This window comes from Callospermophilus lateralis, unplaced genomic scaffold (genome assembly GCF_048772815.1).
Source record: "Callospermophilus lateralis isolate mCalLat2 unplaced genomic scaffold, mCalLat2.hap1 Scaffold_73, whole genome shotgun sequence".
Taxonomy (NCBI): Eukaryota; Metazoa; Chordata; class Mammalia; order Rodentia; family Sciuridae; genus Callospermophilus; species Callospermophilus lateralis.
The window spans coordinates 4,274,524-4,280,523 of NW_027515346.1; positions in this window are offsets into that span (position 1 = coordinate 4,274,524).

The window sequence follows — 6,000 nt, forward strand, 5'->3', positions numbered from 1 at the left end:
CCCTCTGATTGGGCTAGCCTTGTTCGGGATTGTGTTTCTCCAGGCAAATATTTGGACTGGAGAGCCTTTGTGCTAGAGGGCGCTGTAGAGCAGGCTGCCCAAAACTATGTGGCGGGACACCCCCATTGGGACAAGGATATGCTTTTGGGACAAGGCAGATTTGCTAATCAACAGACAGGATTCCCTCCTGAGGCATATGATCAAATTAACAACATTTGCATTCGGGCATGGAAGTCACTTCCAAATAGAGGAGAGGTGTCTGGTAACTTGACTAAGATTCTGCAGGGCCCTACAGAACTCTTTTCAGATTTTGTAGCAAGGATGGTGGATGCCACTGGAAAGATTTTTGGGGACCCTGATAGGGCCATGCCCCTTATCAAGCAATTGGTCTTTGAGCAATGCACCAAAGAATGTAAAGCAGCAATCGCTCCTTATAAAAACAAGGGCATAGAAGCTTGGATGAATGTGTGTAGAGAGCTTGGAGGACCTTTAACTAATGCAGGTCTTGCAGCTGCTGTCCTTCGGATTGCAAAAGGGGGCGGTCCTGGTGCCGGAACATGCTTCCATTGTGGTCAATCCGGCCATTTCAAACGTGACTGTCCCAAAAAAGACAATTTTACTGGACCTCCTCGCGGTGACCCTTCTAATGGCCCTCGTCAACCGGGGCTGTGTCCAAAATGCCAAAAGGGGAAGCATTGGGCAAGAGAGTGTAGATCAGTGAGGGACATCCATGGACAGCCTATTTCAGCTGGGCCAAAAAACGGCTGAAGGGGCCCCCGACCCCAGGGCCCACGAATATATGGGGCAATGGAGAATGTCACACCCGAACCCGAGACATGGCCTTCTCTGCGCCATCCCACGAGATGCGGAGAGCCACTACAGGTGCCGCGGGATTGGACCTCTGTTCCACCTCCAGACTCGTATTAACACCTAAGAAGGGAGTCCAATTGGTGGAAACTGAGTTCAAAGGGCCGTTACCACCTGCACTGTAGGTTTGTTAATTGGACGTGCATCCTCTATCCTACAAGGTCTTCATGTTTTCCCCGGAGTTATAAACCCTGATACTGTAGGGACAGTAAAGGTTATGGTGGAAGCTCCAAGGGGCAATGTGTCTATCTCCCCAGGGGATCGGATTGCTCAATTGCTAATTTTGCCTAGTTTGCATAATCACTTCCCTGCTGACTCAAGGTCACGGACAGGAAATCAGATTGGTACCACCGGAGGAAATTGTGCCTATTTGTCACTGGATATGAGCAATCACCCCACTTTGGAATTAAGCATAGAAGGTAAATCTATTGTGGGATTGCTGGACACAGGAGCAGATCGTAGTATCATAGCCCTTAAGGACTGGTCTAGGGGATGGCCAGTGCAGGCTTCTGATCAATCCCTAAGAGGACTTGGATATGCCCAAGCCCCTCAAATCAGCTGTAGACATCTATCTTGGAAAGACTCAGAAGGACACGATGGTACCTTTCAGCCTTATGTACTTGATTTACCTATTTCTTTATGGGGCCGTGATCTGATGAAAGACATGGGGTTCACTCTTAGTAATGACTATTCCCCAGTGTCTCAACATATCATGCAAAATATGGGGTATAGGCCAGGTCTAGGACTAGGAAGGCACCTACAGGGGCGTAATCATCCTGTGCAAGGTCATCAAAAGCTTAACAGGTTTGGTCTGGGTTTTTCCTAGGGGCCACTGGGGCTCAAATACCCATAACATGGCTCACCGAGGAGCCTGTTTGGGTGCCTCAGTGGCCTCTTCCCTCGGCTAAACTGGCAGCAGCACATGATCTAGTCAAAGAACAACTTGATTTGGGTCACATCCAATCTTCTCCTTCTCCATGGAATACTCCCATATTTGTCATTAAGAAAAAATCAGGGAAGTGGCGCCTACTGCATGACCTACGAGCAGTTAATGCTCAGATGCAACTTATGGGGCCCATTCAAAGAGGGCTGCCTCTCCTCTCCTCTGTTCCTCAAGGCTGGTATATAATTGTTATTGACATTAAAGACTGTTTCTTTTCCATTCCTTTGCATCCTAAAGATTCACAACGTTTTGCTTTCACCCTTCCCTCGTGTAATCATGAGGAACCAGATCAAAGGTTTGAGTGGGTGGTGTTGCCACAGGGGATGGCTAACAGTCCCACGATGTGCCAGATGTATGTGGGGAAGGCACTCGCACCTCTCAGACATAAGTATTCCTCCACCAAGATCATTCACTATATGGATGATGTGTTATTGGCCGCAAAATTAGAACAGACAGTTAATGAGGCTTATAAAGAACTCGTAATGCTGTTGGCTCAACATGGACTGTACATCGCACCTGAAAAGGTTCAAATGGGGGATTCTATCAGGTATTTGGGAGCGACAATTGGGTATGACAAATTAAAACCACAAAAAATTACCATCAGGACTCAAGATTTCCAAACTTTATATGATTTTCAAAAATTGCTGGGAGATATTAATTGGATAAGAAGATATTTACATATTCCTAATATTGTGCTCCAGCCTTTGTATGCTACTCTTAAGGGTGATCCAGATCTTGCTTCCCCTCGTAGCCTCACTACTGAGGCTAGAGCGGCCCTTATAAAAGTAGAACAAGCTATACAGCATGCCACTCTATGCAGACTCCAGAGTGATAAACCTTTCCAGTTATGTGTGCTTGCCACTATGCGGCAGCCTACTGGGGTACTGTGGCAAGATGGGCCTTTACTATGGATCCACCCACATGTATCCCCAGGAAAATCCTTAGAATATTATCCTGATGCTGTTGCAGCGTTGGCACTTAAAGGGATTCAACAAAGCATTCAATTTTTCGGCCAATCACCTTCTTCTCTTATCATACCCTACACTAAAGCTCAACTTAATGTTTTATGTGCTACTCTAGACAACTGGGCTATTCTGTGTTGCTCGTTTCAAGGGGGTATTGATAATCACTACCCTTCTCATCCATTACTCCATTTTGTTAAAGAACATCCCATCATTTTCCCTAAGGTAATTTCATCCAGTCCAATTCCGGGGGCTGTTAACATTTTTACTGATGGTTCCAAGTCTGGAATGGGAGCTTATGTAATTAATGACTCTCCCCCTATCCAGCATCAATTTGCTCCTGGAAATCCACAATGGGTAGAACTACAAATTGTTATTGAAGTTTTTAAACAGTGTTCTTTTCCTTTTAATCTTATTTTGGACTCCAGCTATGTGGTACAAGCACTAAAAATCCTGGAGGCCGTGGGAGCTATTAGTGATGCCCACAATGTGTCTGCTTACTTTACTCAGCTTCAACAACTTATCTCTAACCGCACTGCTTCTTTTTATCCAATGCACATCAGGGCTCACACCTCTCTTCCTGGTCCGTTATCCCAGGGTAATGCCTGTGCGGACTTAGCCACTAGAGGCCAATTGATATGCTTGGCTTCCTCTTTAGAGGGGGCTAAGTTGTTTCACCAAAACTTCCATGTTAATGCACTAACGCTGCACAGGCGTTTTTCCATTTCAAGAGCGGATTCTCGGCAGATAGTATTGCAATGTCCCCATTGTGTCACATTTCTTCATTCCCCTAATTATGGAGTAAACCCACGGGGATTGAAGCCATTGGTTGTTTGGCAAATGGATGTGACACATATACCTGACTTTGGTAACCTTAAGTATGTGCATGTTTCCATTGATACGTGCTCTGGAATTATCCATGCTTCTGCTTTATCCTGAGAAAAGGCACGTAATGTCATTACTCTCTGTTTAGAGGCATGGGCAGCATGGGGTGCACCTGCATCCCTTAAGACTGATAATGGACCTGCTTATACTGGCAGACAATTTACAGCCTTTTGTTCTATTATGGGAGTGCAACTTACTCATGGTTTGCCTTATAATCCTCAAGGACAAGGCATTGTTGAGCGTGCTCATGGCACCTTAAAGGAAACTTTACAAAAACAAAAAGGGGGAATAGGAGCTGAACACACTCCTAAAGAACGCCTGTCCTTAGCTCTCTTTACCATTAATTTTTTGAATTTGGATATTCATGGTCGCTCTGCGGCCGATAGACATGTGTCTCCTCAGCCCTCTGTAATTGGCTATGTTAAGTGGAAGGATGTTCTTACAGGCCAATGGAACGGCCCTGACCCTGTGCTGACATGGGCACGAGGATCTGTATGTGTTTTTCCCCAGGATCGTACGGAACCGTTGTGGGTCCCTGAACGCTTGACAAGAAGAGTCTCGACATCAACTGACCAGCAACAAGAGATACCACAACAATCCTGTGATGAGGATCTTCATTCTGCTAAGTGCTCTGGCTCTGGTGCTGGTGCCGATGGCACAGGCGACACCAATGCGGTGGTGGGCAGTGGCACGGGCATGGCCAATGTCGATGCCGGTTCATGGTAATTCTAGTGTCCTCCCCACTCTTTTTTCAACCTCATGTGAGATGTCTGCTCCCTGTGCCTCTCCTAGAGGGGACATGGAGAGAATTTTTAATCAATCTCAAGTTAATCTCACAGGAGTTTTTTGTTTCAGCCTTAGAAACGCTAATTGCATTAGCCTTAAGACCAAAAATTTGACTAACTGGGAGGACCCATTGCGGTTCAATCAGGCCTCAGGAAGCATTATCAGTGCTGTATTGAGCAAGGTAGCTTCGGGGAAGCAATCAGGCTCAGGGACCCCCGCAAACAGCAGCTCTGCTCTTAACATAACTACCTTGGCTATTATCTCCGAGGTACTTATCCCAGTGCCTCCTTCTTCTAGTAGTATTTATAATGCCACTCATTTCAACGCCTCTCCTTACTGTTCCCCTAATCTTGGTTTCCCCCCAACATTTACGCCTTGTCAGGATCATTCTTGGGAGAAACATCAAGTTGCTAAAGGTTTCTCCCTTTCCCCCTCTCTTAAGAGGTATGTTTATAACTTTAACAATAGTGCCAGCTCCTCTACAGGAGTAGGTTGGTCCTGGTTTCAATGGCTGATTTCCAATGAAAAGGGGGCTTCAGCCGATATTTCTGCACTGGCTCAGTTGGTAGGAGCCAAAAGTTGGCTGGCTAATATTTCTGGTACTGTTAGGGAAAGTGAACAAGGTAATAGACTTACATCTGTTTCATTCAACTCTCTGTTGTATAATGCCACATTGCCTCCTGCAATGGTCTGTGTCCAATCCCCCTTCTTATTCCTTTTGGCTAAGGCCACCTCATCGGGGATGCTGGATTGTTCTCATACTACCTGTCTCTTATCTGAGTGTTGGAATGGTTCCTGGACTGTAGCAGTAATTATGAAAATTCCAACTTTCGTCCCAATCCCGGTCACTGCGGATCCTGATAAATTCCCTATTGTTGAGCTACTTAGAGTCCGCAGAGATTTTGGAATCACAGCGACTATAGTGACAGCCGTGGCGATATCTGCTGCTGCAGCGGTTACGGCCGGAGTGGCTATGGCCAATCAAGTACAAACTGCTGCCACTATTAATCAAGTTGTCCAACAAACTTCCACCATACTTGAATCCCAAAATACAATTAATCAACATATTTTGTCAGGGATTTTAGCTGCCAACCAAAGAATAGGCTTACTCCAAGCTCAGGTAGAAGAATTGGCTGACTTAGTGCTTTTGGGTTGTGTTGACCAACGTGCACATTTATGCATAACCTCTGTCAGATTTAATGATTCCAGGAATGCTTCCCGCATCATTGGCGAATATTTGGCTGGAAATTGGTCCATGGAAGCGGAAGACATGATCCAGTCTCAACTAACCCAGATAGCTGTCTCGAATAGCACTCGTGTTGATCCCGTGACTTTGGGTCAATTCACCAATTGGATATCTTCTGCTTTTTCCTTTTTTAAAGAGTGGGTGGGGGTAGGCATTTTTGGTGCAATGTGTTGCTTCGGTATGTTTCTCTGTTTGTGGTTTCTCTGTTGCCTCAAGGCCCGCAATGCTCACGATAAGGCTATGATCATCCAAGCTCTTGCAGCTTTAGAAAATGGCAATTCACCTCAAGTCTGGCTTGCACAACTTAAACA